The 25,919-nt window shown below is 43.7% G+C and overlaps 1 protein-coding gene across 1 annotated transcript in view; it reads right to left on the bottom strand.

Annotated features, from left to right (window-relative positions):
* SUGCT (succinyl-CoA:glutarate-CoA transferase) overlaps positions 1-25,919 on the bottom strand; it is a 2,876,649-nt gene that overhangs the window by 638,179 nt on the left and 2,212,551 nt on the right. The window lies entirely within an intron of this gene.

Raw genomic sequence — 25,919 nt, 5'->3', positions numbered from 1 at the left:
GGTCAGGGAGTAACAAGTACATTCCTGCCTCATCGGGTGTAATTCCCTCCAGACATCACACAGCCCTAATTGTGTGACGATCTCCCACAACTTGGATGTCATCCATGGCTTAGTATGTTGCCAAGGTAGGTGACGATTGAGTTCACTATCAACAATATAGTTAAAGTCCCCCACCCAGAACAGGCTAACATTGACTGCTGGGGACACAACATCCCTTTCTGTAATTTAGAAGGATTCATTGTTTACGTTGGGTCCATAGGAGTTTACAATGACCAGGTCTACACCATCCAATCTGCCCTGTAGCATCTATGTCTGTCTCCATATAAGTCAATGCAAATGGGACAGTGGGGTGAACCACACCAACGTCCTACAGGAGAATTACAAATAATTGGTGTAGTATACCTCACCCCTCCATTTCTTTGCCAGTTTATTAACTTTAGTTTCAATGAGGTGAGTTTCCTGTAGGCACGCAATACCAACCCCATCCCTTTTGAAAAGGGAAAACACCCTATAGTGATTTTCATAAGTGCCTAACCCCCGTACATTCTAAGACAGTAGTCTATACTTTCTTGGGATAGTCATCTAGCTGGCACATCAGTTGGCCCACTTGCTTGCCTGCCTGCCCACGTCAAGATGGCTATGAATCCAAGAAATCAAACAAATAGAAATTTTCATATAGCTTCCCACCCCTCACTAAGGACAAGTAGTGTTAAACAAAAAACATATACATGCCCACAGAAAGCGATGTGCCGGGACCTGCAGCATCACCCTCGCCCCTCACACAAATACAACGATCCTTGCCACCCAGCAATGGAATCCCCCTAACTGCTCATATGAAACAATAAGGAAATAATTTTGACATCTAATGGTTAACTGTGTAAATACACTCCATTCTACAGGTGCTCTTGCATCCGCCATCCCCGTGTACTCCGGTGCCCCCTTGTATTTTTCTAGTGTCAGGAGACTCTCATGAACCGTCATACATCTATCACCAACAATCTCCTGTGCCACCCTGTTCTCAAATGCTAATCACACGTAAGGGCCTAGGGTCAAACCAGTACGACAACTCTCAACTCGTACAGTGCCATTCTCTCAACTTTTGCAGTCTCTATTACCATGTAGAACATTCCTTTCTGCCCAATGTCACCGTATCACGGTCCTTGGAAATGATAGCCCATCTCCCAGGTTCCAGTATCTGGGTTGACATCTCCAGTATTTGCTGTGGAGTCCTTGTCGTCCTTGAAGGATACCTCCCCATGGGTCTCCAGCTCCATCTGTTGGTCGGTAGTTGTTGCACCACCTTTGTTTATCACCTAACGGCCATAGCAGACAGTCAAAGGTTATGTCGCTCTTCCAGGAGGATGCTATCAGCACCAGCGCCGATTACCACTGACATGAAAAGCCTCCACTTCAGCCAGGGGACCACTTGAGGGGTGCCTGCCATGTCCAATCAAGTCCAGGCTCTGGCTGCTCAAAAAACTGGGATTTTCCTGTGTCAATGACTTACAGCTTAGCTGGATAATGGAGCATATATCTAAGACCCATAGTCCGGAGCCGCTTTTAACTTCCAGGAACGTCTTATGGTACTCTTGTACATTTTGAGTGTAATCGGGGTATATCACAATATTCCAGCCCTAAAATTGTGGAGTTGGGGCTTCCCTAGCTGCCCACAGTCTCACATCCCTGTCCCAATAAATCAACAGATGAGTGATGAGAGCCCTAGGTGGTGCGTCTGGTGGGAGAATGACAAAGTGGTTAGACAGTCCTGTGGTCCTTAGCTCCTCTTTCACCCATTGTTCCAGGAACTGCTCTGCCGACTGCCCATCCGCCCACTCAGGGAAGGCCAGCAAGCATATGTTCTTTCTCCTCGGCGTCCCTCCACATCTTCAACTAGATCCTCAGGAGTGGCAGAGACTGTAGTTATGCATGCTACCTGTTATTTCAGCTGTCACACTTCAGTCTGAAGGGCTCAATCAATCAATTCAAGTATTTGTAAAGCGCAACTTGTCACTCCACAATCTGTCCCTCCAGTGCCACCCATTTCGACCTCTGCCAACTCCTGCCATCCAATCATCCCAGTTGCTCAGGAGCCCAGTGGACAGTGCCCCACATGCCCGCCATCAGTGCATGCCCTCATGTGACTAAACTAGTGAAGTCGTCACAGTGCAACCCCCGCTGCATGCTGGGATCTTTAGGACTGTTCAGGCCATCAATATTATCCCCTCATCGTAAGGCTTGTCATCTTATGGCTATCCGGTCATTCAGGTAAAGGAAAGAGGGCAAAGACAGCAGCCCGACTGGGTGCCTCCCCTCTGCTCCAGCCCCCTGGCACCAGGGGTCGGGGAGCCACAGGGGATGGGTAGAAGATTTGGCTGTAGTGCTCAGGGCCCGGCACCCTCAGCAAGTCTAGAGTTTTGCCTTTCCCCCAGGGCCTCGACACGTTGCAAACCATGAGGCCCTCTCTCCGCTACTGGCACTGCAGGCACTTTGGCGTACACTCTTCTTGAGCGGTTAGTATGGGAGTAGTCATTGGTCCCCACTCCCGAGGCAGCTACAGCATCCTGGCACTTAGGTAAAGCTGCTGGCTCCCCGCTGTAGGCTGTTGGTCCAAACATGCTAGGCCCGCATCACTGGACATCGTCTGTCAGGGTACAAAACTGCTCGTACTATCTGTCTCCTGACACCTGCTCAACAACCAGGGATCCTCTTCACCAGAGGGTCTCTCAATGCAGATCACATCAACGGTAGGGCTGACGGAGGCTGCCGCCTCGCTGCCAGTCTGGGCACTCACTCCATTGACTGCAGTCTGGTGGATTGCTCCCCTCCGCTCATCTGCAGAGAGTCACTGGTGGTTTAGCACCCATCTCCCTGTCAGGTACCGGGGTTCTACTTTGGACAGGCTACCCCCACTCCAAGGTAGGAATCAGCCCTTAGCCGTGTTACACTCTAGGGCCGGTCTGGCCCTCAAATCTCACTGATCGTGTTCCCCAGTGACAGATGAGCTGCCGTCGGATGTGCCGCAGGCAGATTCGGTGCTGTGGGCCACAACAGTTTACTGGAGTCAGTCTGCCGCTCCAGGGTAATTTAGATCACCTCGCTTGCCCCCGATCAGTCAGTCATTAGGAGGCAGTCCCTGAGTCGTTGGGCCAAGTAGGGCACCTGTAGTTGAAGGATGGTGCAGGATAGGGTGGCCGGGAAAGATGGAACTCCCTAACAGCGCATCCTGTTGGCAATCTTGTTGGCCACACCCAGCAAGCACAGCACAGTTAAAAGGATAGTCATATAATAAGCCATGGTAAATATAAGGCCTACGACCTTTGGTCAAGATATCCAGGGGTTGAACAGAAGTCTTTTAGAAAAGAGCCAATGTGCAGCAAAAGCCTCTTCTGGATGCAAAACTCACCATGTAAAGAAATATGTGCTTTGATTGAGTCATCCCAAACAACAAGGCTACGTCTCCTCTAAACTCATATGCCCCATCACAAGATTTTCCTGTGATTTATTCTGTAGTAATCTTCATTAGTCTTAAATATAATTTACAAACACATTCCATTGAGAATAGATTTTATATTGCTAACAATATTTATGATACAATATTTGTCAGACGATATTTGGTACCATACACCATATGTATCTCATACCTCATCTATTGTGAAGTACATAATCAGTGCACCCTCAGCTGAAAAAGGCTAATTTTGCCATAGAAATAGCACAGACAGGAACTGGAATTTTCCATGCACATACATGGTTAACTCAGGGATGATCCTCCCTTGAATTTTTCGGGTGGGTCTTGGGTGGTTGTTGTAGTCATGGTGGGCTTGTGTCATGCTAGTGGGATGTGATCTTGTGTTCTGGGGCATCAAGAATCCTGATCAGGTTGTATGGTTGTCAGCCATCCACCACAGTATGGCAACATGGCGCCTCCGGGAACCTCAAGCAAGACCTGGTCCACATGCAGGTAACAGAGAACATTACTTATTGTCGGGGAATCAGTGCATGCATCAGGGAAGGAGTGGAGAATGCAAGTGATCATCCTCAAAAAATACTCACACACCACAGATGAGAAAGGTAGTGAGTACTCATTTAGACCATAAACGTGGCAAAGCAGCGATAGACTTTGATGATTCGCTCTGTTTCTCTTTATTTCTTTGCATATAATCAGAATTATTCAAGGTTTAGTGTGTTGTAAATCTCTGGATCACCACATCCACCTTTTATTTTAAAATTCTACTAGTTTATTTTTCAATGTGTGTATCTATTACTTTCGTAGGCAGCTACCAACAGAAGGTTATGCAGGTATGTTCCTCTAGGTTAAACGTATTTCCAATCCCGCTAATGCTTTGTGTCTGACCTTATGTGAAATTGTTCAGGTCCGTTCTAGTAGGAAAAGTGAGTTACCTTCTTGTCACGTGGACATTACATGTTTCCAGCTCAGTGCATAGGACTGTCAGCCTCCGAGCTTCAAGTAACTGCTAACAAACAATTCTACAACTGATTCATTGTTGGGCAGATGCAGCCAAGCTACCTTCACAAGAAGGAAGGCAGGCACCCATGATGAACAACTCACTTCTATTCAGCAGACCAACCAGTTAAACTGGATCACAACTATGATGGTGCTGCCTTTTAGACGCTAGTCTGAATTAAAGCATCTCTCACTCTGCATGCAGTCTTCTAGCCCTGATGAAATGTGTTGTCAACATGTTCATGACATTTAAGAGTGCATAGACTATTACACTCTGGAGAGGTCTGGATCAGGATTTATGGAGGTTTCTTCCAATAACTGGTCCCATCAGAAATCTCCCAAGCATTAAACAAACTATACTCTAATATATTAGAAAAAATGTGGCACCATCTACCGCATTACGTTCTCCAACTCAGTGCTGGTGTTGCATTTTTGGAAGTTTTATGCTCACAAGGGAAGAGAAAGGAATTTTGCCTTTCATAGGAGATGTTTACGGACCCATGCATAATGATGGCTACAATTTACATGATTACAAATTATTGTTTTTGGTCACTGGGAGCTGTTAAGCTGTGGTGGTGACCTATGAGAGATCATCCTTCTCTGGCAGAGAATATGAGGCGGTATTGTATTCGACAGAAGTCTGAATTTCCTCTTCCCTCTGGCATTTGAAATGGGAGACAATGCACAATTCGGCTTCATAAATTTGCTGAACTAAGGAAAATATTTGTAATGCAGAATCAATCAGAACTATAATTTAGTACTATGTGACTATTATATGTGGGGGTCAGAGTACTCCGTTCTTCATGGGCTATGTTACGGTTCTATTCACTTTGTGGCAGAGAATATTCACATACAAATACGGATATGACATTTTCTCTGCTAGGAACTTGGAGTTGAGTTTGATTTTATTAGATATATTGGTCTGAATTTGGGTAATTTACTCTTGTTAGCCCTGATGAAGTAGATGGTGACCATACCATAATGATGAGACATTTGGCTACAGGCTTCAGGATCCGTCAGAATCGCAAACAGATTGTGAAGGATGAAAATAAAGATGAAAAAAATTGAATGATTATAAACAGCGACATTCTCCTCTCCCCTGAATCTCAGCTACAACTTTTCAATTAATGCACTATACATTAACCAGCATTCCCTGTAATGCTGCTAGGGGTGCCAATTTGTTCCCATCACCTAGGATATTCTCTGCCCTCCTACAATTGTTTCTCATCTAACATGCATCAGTTCATGTCCTCCTTCCAATTATGCATGCCTGGAGGGTCGCTCTCCTGCTTATTTTAAGGGTTATGGCTTTCCCAGTCTTGCTTCTCATCCCCAGCCGTCTCCACGTGCGCGATCGTGATAGTTCTCAACATTCTCTAACAGGTAAGTGTTCTAAGAAAAAGATCACACCCACTTGTGTACTAAATTTCGGCTCAGCACGTGTGTAATGTTCACAGGGATCGGAGTTCCAGATTATGTGGTATCTACAGCTCTCAGTAATTGCCGGGTGTAATAAATACTTCACCCTTCATTAAATTTTGGCAGGTCACACCTGATGGAATATAACGGGGGAAACAGTGCAGTAATTGCTCTAAAATGCAAATTTTAATGCAATAAGCTGGACCCCATATTTCTATGAAAAAAATGACTGCTATACACAAAGCAGTATAAGTATATGCAGATGAATGCAGTACTGTCCCCCTCGTTTCTCACTGAGAGGGGCAAACGGCCCGAACAGGCACTGTAACCCCTGCCCCTAGTAGAAAGAGGGCTTTGTCTCAAGATAATTTTCCTTTTTTCTCTCCTCTTATGTAAATTGACACATAAATTCTGACACGGGCGCGGCACATTTATATATAGGGGTCTGAAAGAGGAACAGAATACTTTATAAGTGCCTCATTTTGACAATGAAGTGCACCTGAGTCATTAAAGATATAGGTTGTGCCATCATTCAGTAAGGCTAGCCTAAGACATTCAGACCAGCTCAAGGTGGTAGAGGGGCTCAGCATTCTTGCATCCTCTAATGCTGATAGGGGAGACTGTGAGTCATATCTCTGCAATGCTTAGGGCCAGCAGAATGGGACTAAGCACCCAGGAATCAGCAAGGCTAGCCTGGCAAATTATGAGCAGCCATAATGTGGTAGGGATAGTGTGATTTTTCCTGGCTAGCATGGCTCAGCATACTTTCGCCTTCTAATGCACATAAAGGGAGATTGGGGGTCATAATTTCACAATTGGGCAGGTCAGAAGAACGTGACCAGTTTGCTAGGATTCACCAAGAAAAACCTGAGACATTGAGCCCAGTCTCCATGTGGTGGTGGAGGGAGGGGTGCTACCAGGGATCAACATGCTTTCATCTTCTCATACCTACAAAGATAGATTGGGGGTCAATTCACCACAATGTGAAGGGTCATCAGGAAAGGTTCAAATGGCTAGGAAATCAGCTAGGGCAGCCCAAGACATTACTGTCGGCCATAGTGAGGTAGTTTGATTTTATTTCTTATTGGCAGGGCTCAGCATAATTGCATCTTTACATGCTGATAAAGTCAGATTGCGGATCATACCCATGCAATGCAAGGGGTCAGCAGGATGTTGCTAAACGCCCAGGAATCAGTGAGGCTATCCCAGGACATAGTGGCCAGCCTTAAAGGGATGTTGCTAAACGCCCAGGAATCAGTCAGGCTATCCCAGGACATAGCAGCTAGCCTTAAAGTAGTCAAGTTTTAAGTGCAATGTCCCTGCATGGCCCAAGACCAGAGTTCTTGAATGAACAAGAGAGGCAAATGCTCTCTGTTCTCAGAGCACACTAAAGCTGCAGTATCCAGGAACCTCAATAAGCACACTCGATGGGGTGTAGCAGCATTCAAAGGAGTTGATTTGGGTGCTGTGCAGGGCAAGAAATGTCACCTATTTCACAGGCCTTAGGCATGAGGTTAGAGCAGAGGTAATGGGAAGAGAGAAGGGTAGAGTGGAATGGACCTGACAAAGGAGCTCAGAAGGGTAGTTAACTTCTGGGACATGAATAAAAAGTGTTTGTCAAAAGGTGCCCAGGTCAGAGAAGGGTTTGGCTAAGATCTAACAAGCTAATCTGAGAACTACCAGGTCAGTGCTCTGCTGGGGTTCTAGCTGAAACCATTGAAGCAGAGTAAGGCTACTTCCACCTTATTGTCTCTTTTTAACCATGCAATGTTAGTCACTACGAACAATGAAAGTGGGAGGTGTTTTGGAGGCATTTCTAGCAAATCAAGAGGAAGCCTCATTAGGTAAATGAAACAGAGCAAGGCTCTCTGTGGTCCATGAGAAGAAATGAGCACATATGGAGGGGTGAGGACAGCAGGGTAGCACAAGCCAAGATGATTTGCTCTTGCACTGTTAGGGCAGTAACCTACCAAGCGATTCATCTCTAATTTCACATTCCTACTTCATGGGATGCATTTGTTTATCAGTAGACAGTGTCCCTGCCTTTAAAAATAAAAAATGGCTAATGCTTATGTCGCCAATTCCCATTCTTGCCCTTTTGGTATCCTTTTACTCATTCAAAAGCATCTCCACCTGGCACAAGTTGCTGTATCAGTTACTGGGCCTTCTCTGATCACACTCACCTCTTCTGCTGTAGGGGCTCACATCATCATGCTGCCTCTGTGGCTAAGCTGCTTAGTCTTTATTATAATTATAATTGCACTTCTATCTCTGAAGTATACTCATCCAACACACCACCAGGCGTTGTATTCCATAACACAATAACCTCTGTGGTTATCATGAATGACATGAAAAGTTTCAATATAGGTTCAAAACAAACAGAACGCCATCCCAATCCCACACACCACACAGTGGAGCTTGCTACCCATGTTCGTAAACGCTTCAGTGACTTACATGAGGTAGTCAGAGAAATACAAATGCTACAATACAATATAATGGTATGTCTTTGGGAATTGATGTGAGGAGTAGTAAGTAGTTAGCTACCAGTATTTGGAAGTAAGAGTAATTCCCTGGTATTTTATAGTGGTAGTACTCCATGGAAAAGGCAGGCCCTCTTGTATGTGATGGACTTTACCTAGGTTGACAGTAAGGCGTAAGGCTTCAGACATGGACATATTTAGCTTACATACCATATATGTTGTCCATCAATGTGGGAACTGATGTTGCTGGGTCAGATAGAGATGCTTAATAACTTACGAGTTTCTGCTCTGACCAATTAGTATGATCGCGGTACAGATAGGCCACACCACATATATGAAAGTCTGTCCAAACACTTGCACTATGATTGCCTCTTTAATTAAGCCTGATATCACTCTATTCTACCCTAGGCCTAAAAAACAACCCCTACACCACTCCATTCTCTCCTAAACCTAAAAACTGTCTATCAGGAGTACCACTCTTTAATGTTGTCACTAATTCTTTCTATGACTGTCAATAAAGCCTGACTTACATAGATTTATTAACTGTAGACAAATTGTGTTCAGTATTATATTCTGTACCTTTGCTTGTCGCATTTGTATTGAATAATATTCTAGGGCTATTTAACCAGCAGTCCTATTTTCTTGTGCGCCAGTTAACTGGAAAATTTTATCACCATACATTCTATGATATGATTTTCAGGTCCTTAATCATGCTTCTCCTTAAGTGATCACCTGAGGTATTTTCTTACACATCAACCCCCATCTTCATGTTGATCTACAGCCCTCCCTTACTCAACTTGCTCCCCTCTTAATACACTTTCTGGTACAACATTGTAGCCCAAATGTCCCCCATCCTCTCCACTAAGAGGAAGGCTACCTAGAAAACCTAACCATAGCCAATTAGACATAAACAAAACCACTTCATCCTTCACTCGGATGTGCCCACCTCCTGCTTCCCTGCTGCTGACAACCAGCCCCAGGAACCACCAATGTCTACCTAACATATTGCCACTCTTTGCAACTTGCATTTGATTTCAGAGGAAATGTGTTTGCTAGCCCATTTATCCCCCTTTTCAAAGTCTCTGTCTCACTCTGTCAGCTTGCTGATGTCAAGATCAGAATGTACCTCCTTATTGCTTCTTCTGGAGGATTATACATAATGCCCGAAACTCCTTTGTTTTAAACCAGTGACTTGATCAGATATAGTTGCTTGTTCCATTTGAGAATTATTTTGAAGGGATGTCACCATTTATATACCATTGGGAGAAATCTATGAAATTCAGGTGACTGCATGGAATGACCTGTGTTTATGAAGTGTTCAGACAGATAGGTCTTGGAGTGATGTGGTTGTGGCATCTTCCAAGAAGAAGTTTCCTTTTTTGGGACACATTCATGATTTCCTCTTATAAATGAAAATGGTAGACCCTTATTAGTATGCAAGAAATTCAACACTGTATTTGTTGTATCCAGTTGAGCTTTTACTACTGCATCTGCCCTCAAGGAGGACCGAAACATCTGCTGAATGCATGTCTCAATGTTGTAACTTTCAACTCCTCTGGGGACTCCCCTGATGTGAACTTGGTTGAAATGAGAATGATTTTCCAAGCCTTAATCTTTTTCTTTGAGGTATATGTTTTGTTCCTTTCGAGAGGCCATTTCTTCTCTGAGGAACTCCTGCCCATGGACCTATTATCAGTGGATTCTTCAAGATTGGATACTCTCCCCAATATCGGTGACATCTTTCTTAATGCTCTGTAGATCTTTTCTAAGCTCAGTCCTCAATGATTTGCTCTAGCTCTTCCTTTAGTCCCCTGAAATGAGCGTTCCATGGCTTCTTTGGTAAAAGTTGAGGATTCCTCTTGTAACTTCACTTGCAAAGCAGTGGGAGAGTCTTACATGGATGGTAAGTCGATTCTAGCTTTTCACTGCTGATTCTCTTTGTGAATAAATGACCGTGTAGACTTTGACTGCGGCCTATTTTTTCCTGCCTTTGCCAAGCCATTGTTGATGACTGATTCCTGGATTTAACGTTCTAGGTTATGCTATCCTTTATCCCAAATTATCACCATTTAGCTTAAAAACATTCTCTATACTAAAAAACCTGCTAAGAATTTTGATCTTTTGCTACTAGGTTCTTCTGTCCCAAGTTCTTCCTCTACCATGGTATTTTCTGCTTTTTTCTCATGGTGCTTTTTTTAAAGGCGTTTGGATCACTACTGTGGTTACTTGCAACTACTGTGCTAAGTGAGTCCAGTATTTTTTATCAGCAAAGTTAAGATTGTGCTTGTGCTCTCGGGGGACTACACAGCTTGTTGTGATGTTCAATCTCCACTCCTGTTATAAGGACCACAGCTCTCACTATCTAACAGATCCTCCTCCATCGGTTGTCCATTAGAAAAGGGCAGAATGTTCTGTTGTTCTGTGGATTAGTTTTCGGAAGGGCCTAAAATAATGAGTACCCAGATTGATTTAGATCACTCCAGGTAATCCCTAAGTATTAGGCCCCCTCCTATAAATTATCTCTGAGCTGCCCAGCACACTCCCCACATTACTGATCACCTACAGTGAAACCTTGTTTCTGTCTGGGTTCCACTGATATGTGGTACAGGAACAATAGCCCTTGGCTTGCTTCAGCACAAGAGCAAGGCACGCCCGCAACACAAGGCGACCTCAGGATGTCGAAGTTACCATTTACCATTGAGGATACTGTACTGCTGAAAGTTGTCCTCTATTTCATAACTGGCACCGGGCAGTACTACCATACAGGCTTCAGGTAGCGCCTATCTACCCTTTGCTGTTTGCTGTTTGCAAGCCCAATGTTATTCACTACAGGCCCATGTCTCCATCTTTCCTTAATCAAGGATCACCACTAAATGACTGCTGTGGACCAACGAGGATAGAAGTCATACCCAGTGCCTGTTATCTGCACTGTGAGTACGAGAGGGTTAGACCTCTTCACAGTGTCGCTTCTTCTCGCCAGCTCTTTCCAGGACATCTCGCTCCAGGCCGGCAATGATGAGGCGGCCAGCTCCCATTCCTTTCTGCACTTCACTGGCTCAAATGTCCACTGCCACTGCTCAATTAGGCCAAGCTGTTGCTTTAGACACCAGAGCGGGCAGAAAAGCGGCATGCCTGTGCCACTTTATGACAACAACATGTCACTATATAGCACTGATGTGGTTTAGCAGTGAACACGGCGTATCAGTGCCACTTATCAGAAAAAGTGTGTTTCGCCATGATTTCAAATCTTAACCCTCGTCTTAGTGCAATTTCTAAGATTTAGTGCAGCTTTCCATATCTGAACAAAAGAAATGGGGAAATACACCTCCTTGTTGCTGTTTGGTTTCCATCTGTGTTCAGGCTTCATAGAATCAAAAAAAGAAAAAAACATCATCCATCTTCAATTATTTACAGTTTTTCTAGGTTCTTCCGATAAGTGAATGATGCCTGTGACTTGGATTTATACACCAGTTGGACACCAGTTGCTCCTCCCAGAAACATACAAAAACGTGTGGTAGGGGGTCACTACATTCACAAGGAACCATCCTTTTCAACTCCTTCCCTGTACCCCTGTACATTGAAACGGAATTCAGAAAATACAGAAAAGGTCTGTCAGTCTTCTACCTCTGCCATGCCTAGGAATCAACGGCCAGAAATATGTACAGACAGGTCACAAATAGTGCATGGGAAATATGCACCAACTTTTTGAGTCCTGTCTGTAATTTTGCAGTGTGGTCTGTGTACTAACAGATAGAGGCGGGGGAGCTGCTGAAGGCTTGAGCCTGGGTCGAGCCGGAAGCTTGGCTCTGGCTCATCTCGAGGTCCCATTGGAACCTCGACCCCTTAATAATCCGGGCTTTCTTGTGGCTTCTGCATGGCACCGTCTCCCCACCCTCATGCACCAGGACGTTAAAACATAACATTAATATTTGAGGTTAAAAAAAACAGACAAATGGATACCCATTTAGTGACTAATTTCTGTAAATGAAATCAGAAAACCTGGATTAATTGCGGCTTTCCCATTTAAACAAACTGTGTGAGGCAAACAATTTATTTTACTGATCCTCCTTTTTCACTATTGTAAATGAAAGCACCTGAGTTCAAAATCCTAGCCGTACAAAAACCTAATACGTTTCATTTAATAGACTATAATGTTGCTTTAGCTCTAAGAATCTGGGCCATAGACGGGGTCATATGACAACTGTCCTGCGTCTTAGTTGACTAAGGGCACTGTTGCTTGGAGTTGGGGGAGGGGGGGTCAGGAATGGTTTTAAGTTTACGTTTTCAAACTATCACTTTAATAAGTACTTCTCACTCCAATGCTATAATGTGAAATATTAACATCAAAGCTTCCACAAGAAATTTACTTTCTTGAATTTTGAACGGACATCATATTTTGTGTGATGTTTGTTTATGATTTACGTGACAAACATGTTCAGGGCTCGGCTCGTGCATGGGCTCTAAGAGTCAAGCCAGACCTTGGCTGCCTCTGAGTCAGTTTCCCTTGTTAATGTTTAGCCGCCCGACTCTACTAGCAGATGCTAATTAGGCACGTTGCTATGTGTGATCCCCTGAGATCAGCTACCAAAGCAGGGATGGTGGCTTGCAAGATAAGACAGACCCCCATCTCTGCATTTACATTCACAAACAGGAAACATTTTTTTAAGGCAGCCCAGGTTCCACAAAGGAACAGGCTCTGCTTTGAAGAAAAAAGTATTTGCCATTTGAGAAGACATTAGGGGGTATGTAATGGCCGTTTGGCCACTATCTAACTTCCCTTTGGGAATTGTCCTGGAAGCAATGGGAACAGCTTTCCCTTTGTGAATGAGTTACCATCTTCTTTATTGTGTTGGTAACTTATTAAGATTTTGTGACTGCAACTGAGGTCACAAACCATTGACACGTCATTATGAATCTTAAATACTAGTGGCTGCTCATTTCACTCACCCTCCTAATTACGATTTGAAATGAGTTGTGAAACCTCTTTTACAATAAGCAAATATGTTTACAGATTTCAAAAATGGTATAGTACATTATTTAAAAAAACGTTTGAGGTTACAAACCCACCCTGGGACTTTATGAATTGCAGGGTTTGCGGCAGCAAAAACAGCTTTGTACCTGGGGCCCGAGAATATCTGATTTCCCCATACTTTTTATAACAATGATAGTTGCACTGCTGAAATTGACCCATTTGTACAGCGTTTCATGAGGCACTAAAGCGCTTATAAGATGTTTCGGCAGAAGTACAGCTCCGCAACATTTTGTTGTTTCTGATTTTCCTTGATTCCGCTGCACTTAGCTAAAGTGCCCTTTGTAAGTCAATTCTATACTATGTAACCTCTGCTACTGACTTTATTTTTCATCACTCTTACACTCTTTGGAGGTAATGTTAACGTGATTAACGTTTGTTTTGCCAAGGCAGGGATATATATGCAACTACACCGGCGTTAACTCCTGTTTATTCATACAACAAAAAGTATGTGTGTTTTCTGTCACTGCACTTACTTGCCAATGTTGGCTTTAGAGACAAAAAACAACGAACCTTTTGTAGGGAGGGTTTACGTAGCATTTTAAAAGATAGGCAGTAAATATGTCAACAGGGGCCATCTCTCATCAATGGAGTCTGAAACTGAGCCCCACTTCTCTTAAGATGACTAAAAGATGTAATAACATTGCTCAAACTCAGAAAAATGCATCCCTGGGCCATCTTTCATAGGGAAAGAAGCCAGGTAATTGTTTTCACCAAAAATGTGTTTTTGACTGAGAGCGATTGAAATCTCACAGAATACATGTCCTTTTGAGTATTGCTGCATAAAGAATTTGAAAACAATGGCAATCAGCACAAATAAATAAAAACAAAAAGCTTTTTATATTTGAGATTCACAAACGTGTTTAAATGCTATGGGATTGAATTTGAATGAAAAGTCGGATATTTACCCCAAACAATTACACACTATTTGGAGCAGAATTCTACTTTTCAGGTTTGCAAAGGACCACAGTTGTACACCAGCATATATACCACACTATACATGTCTCAGCATTCCGATTTGTAAAATGTGCTCATTAAAATTTTCCAGAATGTCAGAAAATACCATACACCTAAATGTGACATTGATTTGCTTTTGCACTCCTAACTTTCCCAGTGGAGAAATCCCTTCTCATACACATCAATTCAATATCGCCAATGTTCCCTCTCAATTTGCACCTTGAAAACTCACGTACTTACCTTGACAGAGGCAGATTTGTGAATGTTGGCAACGCAGAAAACTACCTGCAAATGGAAGATGAATGACTATCATAAAACCTATGCGTTTGTGGGTGTTCACCTACTTTTGCTTCGTGTCTCAAGGACAAGCACTTACAATCCTGCTCATAACCTAAACGTTGAAATAGAGCACATTCACCATGTTGTGTGCAAAATGTTTTATCACTCCGGCTCTACATCAGCAATATAAATGGTCCTCCAAAAACACATTTTTAAAAGCGTGCACTCATCAATGGTTGCATCTGCGCATGGTTATATGTAAGTTAGCTGTTTTGCAACATTAAAAAAAAAAACACTGGTCCAGTTGACGTAAAATATTCCACCCTATTTTGAATTCCATATTCTGTGGAAACGTTTATCAAAAGACCGAGTGTTCAGAGAAGCTGAATATTTTGGTAACTATGGAGGAATATAATCCAAAAATGTGCACTGTTGGAAAATGTAGCAACCTGCCAAATGTTTTACGAGTAGATTGCTGGTTTGATGAAAGCTCCCTCTAATTGGGTGTGTCTGGATGCAGGGCGATGAAACGTTCTTCACTTGTCACAGGTATACGTGGGAGATGATTCAATGAAAAACAGCCCTATAAATTAAACTATATTAAATATTTTGTGTCACTCTTTTGCGCTCGCTACTACACAGCCTTTTTTGGACTATGGTTTTCCATTGTCTGTGTCAGAAATGCAGCAGAAAGAATGAGGATTCTGCTTGACCTCTGTTGAATCAAAGGAAACTCGAATATGATAGATTAAATAATTTGGGAAGGGGAGCCCTAAAACAGTATCTATTATTTATAGTATTATTATAGTTTTGTTCCGAATGTAAAGAGGCCTCAAGTCTGAATGGTGGGCCTTGTTCAGCTTTAACAAAGACAAGCATGTCATAAATATGAGCATTGTATTTCCTTATGTAGAGTTATTTTCTTCATCACACTCATCGTATCTACCAATGACATCCAGGCCATCCTTCACCACGAAGAAAGAGTGGCCCACATCCCGCTCTACCTCTCTGTAGCATTCAACACTGTCTCCCACATAAAACTCATCAGAAGACGTCACGAGTTTGGCACCAAAAACCTGCACTCATCTGTATCTGCTCCTTCACAGGAAGAACCCAAAAAGTCAGACTGCCACCCTCCACACTGAAGACCAAGAGCCTGATCTGTGGAATTCCCTAGGGAACGCCTCTCAGTCCTACCCTGTTCAACAACTACATGACTCACCACATTATCCAATTTCAAGACATCACAGTCATCTCCTACGCCACTGCACCCAACTCATCCTTTCCTTGACAGACAAGCCAATGACCACCAGAGCCAACTTCACCAGTTGCATAACCGTAGTAAGAAAATGGATGAGAACCAACTGCTTGTAGCTCAACTCCAAAAAGACCGAAGTACTGTTCTTCGGGAACAGGACTTCCCCTTGGGATGCCACCTGGTTGCTGACAGACACAGGACCAATACCTACTGGCCATGTTATCAAAATAGGGATCATTCTCAACGATGTGCTCAATATGATGATGGCACAAGTCAACACAGTGAGCACTGCCTGATTCCGCATACTGTATATGCTACACAAGAACTTCAAGTGGCTGCCATAGAACACCAGAAGCAACGTCACACAAGCACCCATCACAAGCAGACTTGACTATGGAATCACTACTCTATGCTGGAATCTCCAAGCAGCTCCCATACAAACTTCAGACTAGCCAGAATGCTCCTGCAAAGACTTGACATACAAAGCCTTGCAGAACATTGAGCCGGAATCTTAATAACTGCATAAAATTTCACCAGCCTTCCAGACACCTACCCTTAGCCTTACTCTCACTTGCTCACAAAAGCAGAGCAGGTGGTCACTCATTCTCCTACATTGCGCCAAAACCTGGAACAACCTCTCAGAACACACACACCAGAGCCTTCTCCTCACCTCTGTAGTACTGCAAGAAGCTGAAGACCTACCTCTTCGAATACATCAACAGAACCACACGCCTACACACCTCCTCAAGTGCCTGGACACCAGTGGTGGCTGGTGAACTTTGAAAGTGGCGGGTATAACCACCACTTTGATCTGCATCCAATCTGATCAAGCTGCTGAAATATGCAAATCTGGCTTCCATTAGGTGGGTTTGGGTGGGGATTTTCCTCCTTTGAAAATTTTTGAATACTGCACAGCCAATGGTGCATTTTAGAGCTCAAATTTCTCAAAACGTATAAAAAAAATAATATGATTCCTTCTGAAGGGCACACATGAAAATGTTCTATACTTTTGTGGTATGCCAGGCATGTCTTATCCTACACAAGGTGAAGTTTATCTCTCCCAAAACAACTATGAATAAATGATGGCGAAACAGTTGATTTTCCAGCATAGTTTTCCTAACGATTCGATAAAGGACTATACATATTACAGGCATCTTTTTAAAAAAAAAATCACAATTTACTTCAATTATTTTCTGCATGTTGCCTTGTGCCTCTGATAAGTAGATTCCAGATACTTTGCCTATAACACCAGTCATCTGACTGTTCCAGAAACAAGGAGGACAGTCCTAGAAAATGTCCTGATTTGTTTTAGGAGAGTGCTGCACTTGCATGGTAAGGACATTTAATCATCATCTTTAGGCCAAGAACATTACTACTCTTCTGCCAACTAGTCTTTCTGCATCTGTGGTCACAGCCTGAATTCATATGCAAACAAGATTCAGGAAAATAATCTACTTGGGGCTATGACTCATAATAGTCAATACACATCAAATTGTAATCATTAGCCAAATTCAATTACAGCTTCAATACACAAGGCCACATTTGCCATTCCTGAAAACCTCAAGTGTGCTCTTGAGAGACCCCTGAAAAGTTTGGAAGACAAGGAATATGTACCTCCAATCTTGAAAAAACAAGGAAAAAGCCACCAAACCGCATTACTCCCGAGATTGTGTTTAGCTTTGTTTACAGGGCCTACATAAAGACATTTTGGTTTCAGAGAATTAGGAGTGCCTGTAACACGGAAAACATATTCCAGAATCTCTAAAAACTAAAAAAAAGTGAAAACTTTGCTCTTTAAATCTGTCTCCTAATAGATAAAAATTACAGGACAGTTTTAATTCCCTTTCACTAATAGCTTAGACCCTCAAGGTTCCCCACAAATATGTGGGCTGTCATGCCTTTCTTATAACGCACACAACACATCCACCTCTGAGGCATGCATGCACAACTCTGATTAAAGCAGCCTTCCCTCCAATAGGGTTGCCACATGGCTAGTTTTATACCGGCACAACCAGTATTTTAATTTTCTGTCATTACAAAAATTAGGAAAATCACCTAAACTGCTATTTTGCCCCTTCTCAGTACGTAGTTTAAAAAAGAAAACATGTTAAATGTGTTCTACAGCTGCCTTAATGAACCCTGAGTGTTAAAGTAAACAAAAACAGAAAGGCCATGTTAAAAACAAATGCAGACAATTTCATATACAGTTCTACCTAAGAATCAGGGCCAGGCCTTTGCAGAAAGTTAAAACGTGACAGATGGCTTGTTTTTTCTATGGGAAAGGTGGCATCCCTACCTTCCAATTATCAATACTGTAGCATTATTCGTGTCTGTTAAGCATTCTCTCATGTAAGGAGTGAACTCAGAATGTGATCACACAGATGATAGGGACGTGAAGAAGATATTTTTTGTCAAAAATAAAATTAACAGCTATAGCAAGAAGCGAATGAATATACTCCAAGGAAGTGGTTATTGTTTCTGACTATTTTAAACAGGTGCGCCAGTTTAGATACTAATAATCACTAAAACGTGATTATAATATAATGCATTTTAATATACTCTTTGATCTTTAAATTACTAAAAATTGTCAGAGTGCAATGTCAAGAAAGCAAAGTAGGCAAATAGTGTATTGAGCAAGTGTGGAATGTGGCGGCTGGGTGTGACAGAGAACCAGTAAAAGCAAAAAAAGTTATCAAAACATTTTTCACACCATGAAGCAATTCTAACAAACAGGAGATTGACATTAAAAACCGCAAGGAAGGCTTTCACCTTACTGCTGCTCTCTGTTTTAAGGGTTGAGCGCACAAAGTGCTCTGTCCCTGGTGTAATCTCTCTGTGGGCTTTTAGCCACGCCCATGTCACACCCATGAGTTTGGTTGGTTCGTGGGCTTCCCTTTTAAAATACACTTGATTTCATTTGTGAAAGGCATGCATTTGTCATATGTCATGCCTTTTCCAGTGTTTAGTCTGCCTCAGGGGCACCGGCCAACTACTGAAAAAAAAACGAGGCTCCATGTTTTCCGTATGGCTTCTGGACTACTTTTTCTCTTTATTTTGTAGGCAGCGTGATCGCACTGGGCAGCAGTCAAGCGCTTTGCATGACATTGACTCTGTTACATGGATAATTGCACTTTTGCCGGTTGCATGGAAAATTGCACTTTTGCCGATACGTTTCTCTGCAAGCGAACTTCTGTTTCCCTTTGTGCGTCTGCTTCGTGCTCATGGTGGCTGTCGGCTCACTTATGTGAAACTGTTTTACTTATCATTTTCAGTTAATGTGGCAAAAAAAGTCTGGTTAGGAGTTTGCAACGCTAATAGCTCTCAGTCGAGCAAACACGAAACCCATTGCATTGCACATGCTCGTTATCTTTCAGAGCAAGGCGTTTACAACAAGATTCACACACTCCAAGTTGGCCATCATACAAAAGCTAAGGGGGCATGCCTAAGTAGGTAAGAAATAGTTTCAGACCCCTGAGCATAGCCCCTCCAACCCCGTTACTAAAACTGGAAGGAAGCTATTAACCTTACGTTCTGAGCAAGGCGTTTACAACAAGATTCACACACTCCATGTTGGCCATCATACAAAAGCTAAGGGGGCATGCCTAAGTAGGTAAGAAATAGTTTCAGACCCCTGAGCATAGCCCCTCCAACCATGTTACTAAAACTGGAAGGAAGATATTAACCTTACCTCGTCCCAGCCCACCAATCACACATGAGTCATAGCTAACAGCAGTTGCTTGGTAGGAATGAAGGACACAGAGAAACACCCACTACTTTATTGTTCACATGGCCTGCCTTGGCCTTGGTTATTTAGGGGGTCATTCTGACCCTGGTGGTCCGAGACCGCCAGGGAAAAAATGACCAAAGCACTGCCAACAGGCTGGCGGTGCTTTTTTCCATATTCTGACCGCGGCGGTACCGCCGCGGTCGCACCGCCGGGGCCGGCGGTTTCCCGCCATTTATGCCCCGGCGGGGATAATCCGCCAGGGCAGCGCTGCAAGCAGCGCTGCCCTGGGGATTATGACCCCCTTACCGCCAGCCTGTTTCTGCCGGTTTGCACCGCCAGGAAGTGGCTGGCGGTAAGGGGTGTCCTGGGCCCCCTAACAGGGCCCCGGCCAGCTTTTCACTGTCTGCATAGCAGACAGTGAAAAGCGCGACGGGTGCAACTGCACCAGTCGCACGGCCGCAACACCGCCGGCTCCATTAGGAGCCGGCTCCTGTGTTGCGGTCTCATTCCCGCCAGCCCAGCGGGAATGTCGGAATGGGGGCTGCGTGAGTGCGGCCGCATGGCGCCCGCCAAGGTCGGAATGACCCCCTTAGTCTAATGGCAATGTTTTGTCCCCACCCTGGGCCTTGTAAATAACGCCCCCACAGAGAAACTTATATGAAACATTAACACGCACCATGCCTCCCCCAGTTTGTCATCACAGGCCTGACTTGTGTCTCTAGGACGATGAAGACCTCACTCATCCAGCACATATGCAATGCACAGGAGGCCTAAGACCACATTCATCTAACCTCTTCCCCCAGAAAAAATCCAAGATTCACTCCAGTTCATGGCCGAGCAGCAACTTCATTTTATTTCCAGCTGCTTTGTCTTCTTTTTTATGTTTTTCTTTCTGCCCAGCTTGGGAGGGCGATGCCACTCATGCTCATTAACATCAGCTGCCCCTGATGGATATGAGTGATTAGTGCCTTATACAAATCAACATAACAGAACATCTCACTTTTGAAGAAGCCTTGTAACCCAGATTACATATTATGTAATGTTGTTTTTCCATCGATGTATCAAGCCAGATCCACCAAAAATAATACAAAAGGGCTTACATCTCTATGGCTTCAGGTTTACATTCCATTTTAGGGTCCCTTGGCCAACAATCTGATATAGCAATCTGCCTTGTAGAGGTAGAGTGATGTGTACACAAACAACTGGAGGTGCAAGATGAATCTCAATAACCAATGGCCTAGACACTAACTTTGGGCTCCAGACTAGCATCGCTTCAATACCATGTTATAATGGTAATCCCCATATAAATGCAACTTTATTTCAATTCAATACTGAATGTACCAAAAAAGTCCACTATAATATGAAGTATTTATCTGATTTACTAAATTATTTGTTGACATTGCATTTAAGATTGTAACCAGCAATTGTAGAACTTCCAACAGATGAACGAAAAGAGCAGTCTTAAGCCATTACCACTAAATACTGCTAATTTACAATTTGTGAGAAGCAATGATCACTCTACTTCCCAAACCCAGGAAAGATCCATTGAAATGCTCTTCGTATTGGCCTATATCCTTGCTTTTGGAAATGGCCTTGTTGACGGGGGGGACAGGGAGAGGGGGGGTTAACCCCAAACTTTTTGCCTTCCTCTTCCCCTTTATTGCTGAATTTGTATTTATAGGCTTTAGGACTCCGGGCACTTTACCGTTGCTGAGTAGTGCTAAAGTGTATGTGCTCTCTTCACTAAACATGGTAACAATGGTTTTCACCCAATTGGCATATTCAATTTCTTGTCATTTCCTTGTAAAAGGGTATACCATATGTCCAGGGCCTGTAGATCAAATGCTACTAATGGGCCTGCAGCACTGATTGTGCCACCCACTTCAGTAGCCCTTAAACAGGACTGTCATTTTAAAGCCTGTGTGTGCAGTTGTAATTCCACTTCAATTTGGCATTGAAAACCTTTTGCCAAGCCATAAACTCTCCTTTTATTACATATACGTCACTCCTAAGGTATGTCCTAGGTAGTCCATAGGGCAGGGTGCTTTGTAAGTAAAAGGCAGAACATGTACTTGTAAGTTTTACAAGCTGTGGTGGGGACAACCAGCCTGTTTCATTTTTCACTACTGTAAATCCTACTCCTTAATTCCTTAATATACATTTAAGCTGTAATTCCTGATTAGAAAGAAGTAGCTTGGTCATGCTTCATACCTTTGGAATGGTAATGATAAATCCTCTTTACAGGTAAAGTCAGATTTAACATTGCTATTTTAGAAATGCCACTTTTACAAAGTGGGCATTTCTCTGCACTTACTGCTCTGTGTACCATACAGCCTGTCTCCAATAAATGTCTTGACTGGGCTGGGTGACTTCTACATTTGTGTATTCTCACCAGACAGCCACAACACAGGACACTCAACAGCATCTGCATTCATCTGCATACAAATGGGTCTTCCTGGGCAGGTAGAATGGGAGCGCTCCACACATACACTTCAAAGGGTAGTAGCCTGACCCCACACAAAGGACTGATTAATCCCCAACAGATAGCCTGTCAGACAGGGTTCGGTTGAAAGGATCTTGGTGCACTTCAGAGAGTTAATTTGAAGTTATCCGCTACATCAAAGGCACTTTTGGGTATAAGTAATGGGTCTTTGACATCCTAAAATCAGACAATTCTGGATCTTAAACAGAATCTCTGACAGAAGGACTGCTGTGCTGCTTAAAGGACTAGCCTGAACTGGTTTTCTGGAAGGGCTGATTTTCCGCTTGTTGCCCTGCTGCTCCCTGACGCTGCTGGAAGGAAAGGTGAACTCTGCCTTCCCTCGGAAATGATCTCCAAGGGCTTGTGGCTTGCCTTCTGTTCAGTGTCCGGCTAATAAAATACTTCACATTACTCCTGCCATTAGGACTCTGCCACTTGTGAGACGGCATCCCAAATGCGACAAGGATGAGCCAAGGCTGATTGCTAAAACCTACAACAGTCCAGCGCTGTTCTGGTGGACCTGTAATGATCTCTGACACTGATTAGTGATCTGCACCAGTCCAGATCATCATGCCTGATCGGCAACAGGCTATGGTGAGCTCACAAAGTGCTGGTATATTTCCCAATCCCACGCGCTCAAGGAGGTTGGAAGATGGCATAGCACCAAAGGAAACCCTCTGACCATGAACCCGCTGGGTTGCCTTGAAAACCTGAGCTGTGGCCACATCAACGTGTCAGTCGCTGTCCGTGGGAGCAGGATTACCAATTTGTGCTGATGCCAGCAGCTCTGAGGTTAGGGGTAGGATCAGTGAATCTCCTGTCAGGCAGCGGACCACCGAGTCTGCCCCTACGGCAGCCCAGCATGGTCCACCAATGCCACCTCTGCTTCAGGAGAGAGCATCTGTAAGCAGATAAGACCCTCGAGGTCTCTCCAGCTGACCTGCATGATATTGCAAGCAGCTTGGCGTGACACTGTTCTCTGGTGTACTGGTCTCGAGAGACCAACCATAGAACTGCACAGACACATTGGTCTTGAGAGACCGACCATAAACCTGCTAAATTCAAGATTTGGAAGAATTTCACTTTGCGCTCCCACATTGAGGAAATCGTTTGACTTGCAATAACACTACTGTAAAGAATCTAAAAGAATCAAACATGTTTTTAAGCACTGTGTTTACTTTATGAATGTAACGTGATAACTTGAGGAATGCTTATTGGATTTTTATTGCTTTAATCTTGCTTTATTAAGAGTATACCTACCTATTATTCTAAACCTGTGTGGAGTCTTTTTGTGGTGTTTGCATCGTGTAGCTGTGTGTGCTGAACAAATACTTTACACATTGCCTCTTTAGATGAGCCTGACTGCTCTGTGCCAAACTACCAGAGGGTGAGCAGAGGTTATCTTTAAGTATGTACTTAGCTTACCCTGACTAGAGTGGTGGTTCCTGCCTGGCCTGGGTGCATACCTCTGCCAACCAGGAATCCCATTTCTAACACCTGCTCAACATAGGCACTAAACCTTGTACAAGCATTCTGGCTGCTTGCCTCAACCCATATATGCAGGCCTTTATGGACGCGGTTCAAGCTGGATCCATTCTTGAAAGAGCCTGTAGATATAACACCAAAAGGCTTATGTACCTCATTGATAAAGTGAGCAGTTCGTGCAACCCAGCCCTCCTCATACTGATTGATGCAAAAAAAGCATTTGACTGGGTGCATTGGCCATACTTGTGGAAGGTGCTAGCCAGGGTGGGACTAGACACCTGGTTCCGAACCTGCATGAAATGTAGCTAAGTAGCCCACTAGCATGGCTGTGAGTAAATGGCAATAACTCTTCTGCATTTGCCAGAGCTGCCCTCTCTCCGCACTGCTATTTGCTCTTTACATGAAGCCGCTAGAAGATACTGGCAAATACTCATCAGAGGCATGACTATAGGCTGCCAAGAAGATAAAATAGCTTTTTGAGCAGACGACGCAATGGCTGCACTTACACAGACCTTCACCTTCCTCCTGACTCGACTACAGGCACTAGCGGAGTTTAGCAAAGTGTGAGGATTCAAAGTAAACATAAAAAAATCACTAGCCCTCAACTTTACAGTGTTACATCAAGACAGGCTCACCTTGGAGCAGCAGTTACCCTTCCATGGGCAAGTAATTGGGTCCTGTACCTGGGGCTAAAGATCTGTCCTTCCCCAGAACAGACGGCAGCCCCAGAGCAGAGGTAGCCCCAGAACAGACGGCAGCCCACTACTACTCAGACCTTATTGACACTACTCGCCTGGACTTACAAACATAGAAGGCAAGGGGTCTCTCATTGCTGCCTCGAATAGCACAGAAGCAAGCCTACTTACCTGTGGGGAAGGGTGGCCTGGGTGGCCTGCAACTCACCCACTAATGTGCAGCAGCTCAACACATGGTGGAGTGGAACAACCCACTCATTAAAAAGCAATGGTGTTTCACAGACCTGGCCATTACAGTCCTACATATCTGGAAGACCCTGTGGTTCCCAAAACAACACTGCCCCCAGGAGTTTACATCTCACCTGTCACAAAGGCAACGGTAGCCATATATGAAAGGGTCAAGATCTTGACAAGAGTTAACCACCCACACCTCCCGTGTCACGCCAATCATTGGCAACCCAGTATTCACTCCAGCCCTAAGCGGCTCTACATTTCATAAGTGGCAGGGGGGCCAATTGTAAGAGGATCAGAGATGTCTTTGACAACTCAGGACTTCTCTCAACTGTAGGAAGGATACAGCCTCCCAGATGGGAAACAATGGTGCTATACTGCCACCAAACATTGGATTACCTAGCCTCCTACTCGCTCCATAGCTAGTAGACCCCTCACCAAATCTGAAAATAGGATGATCATGAAAGCTGATGATAAGGGCTTCCTCTCCACCAACTATGTGTTTCTAAATACAGCTGAAGACATAAAAAAATCCCTGGTTCAGAGAGGAAAGCAGAGCTGAAATTCACTTTTACTAGTACCTCACTGGCTGCCATTTGTAGTTTAGTGGCTGTATTACTGGTTAAAACAAATAAAATAAAACAGACTTGGGTCACAAATACTGCCAAATTGCAAAAAAATGATAAGGCATTTTCAATGCTCCCACCAGCCGGGAGCACACCTTTTTCTCTGACCGCAGTCCTGCAGACAGGGAAAAGTACTGTGTCACGGGGGTGGACTCCCCAGGACACAGTTCAAGTGGCAGCACATATGTTTGGCTGCAAGTGAACTTCTACTTCCTTTTGTGTCTCTCCTTTGTGCTCACGCTCTTGGCGGCTGTGGTGCTTTGAATTGGCTCACTTATGTCAACTGATTTACTTTTCATTTTCAATTTATGTGGCAAGAAATGTCCAGTTAGGAATTTACAACGTTAATAGCTCTAACTCGAGCAAACATGAGACCCATTGCATTGTAAATGCTTGTTGATATTTGGTGTAAATCTGTTCTGTAGTTTTTGAGATATTAAGGGGAAAGGACATTTGTATATCTAGGGCTGCGGATCCAGAGAGATCTCCTGCTGGGATCTGATTGACTGCCAACACTTCAAACTAGAAGTGTTTGGAGTCATTTCGGGATTCAACTCAGCCGAGTCCCAAAAAAAACATTAAAAAAAGAAAATGGGGCAGGGTATACCTACCCTAACCCTCTAGCCTTAGTCCCTCCAAGGCTTCAAAGTATTTTTTATAATCATTGCAAAATTTACGGCTGGTTCAGCGGATTTTGCTGCGATTTAAAAAAACACAGTCTCCTGCATTCCTCAGTTATGTTGCCCCTGGGTGGGCCAGGTACTAGGGACATTTTGCTCAAAAATATGA

This window comes from Pleurodeles waltl, chromosome 2_1 (genome assembly GCF_031143425.1).
Source record: "Pleurodeles waltl isolate 20211129_DDA chromosome 2_1, aPleWal1.hap1.20221129, whole genome shotgun sequence".
Classification (NCBI taxonomy): Eukaryota; Metazoa; Chordata; class Amphibia; order Caudata; family Salamandridae; genus Pleurodeles; species Pleurodeles waltl.
Note: the sequence above shows the minus strand (reverse complement) of the source record. Positions and strands in the feature narration are given on the sequence as shown.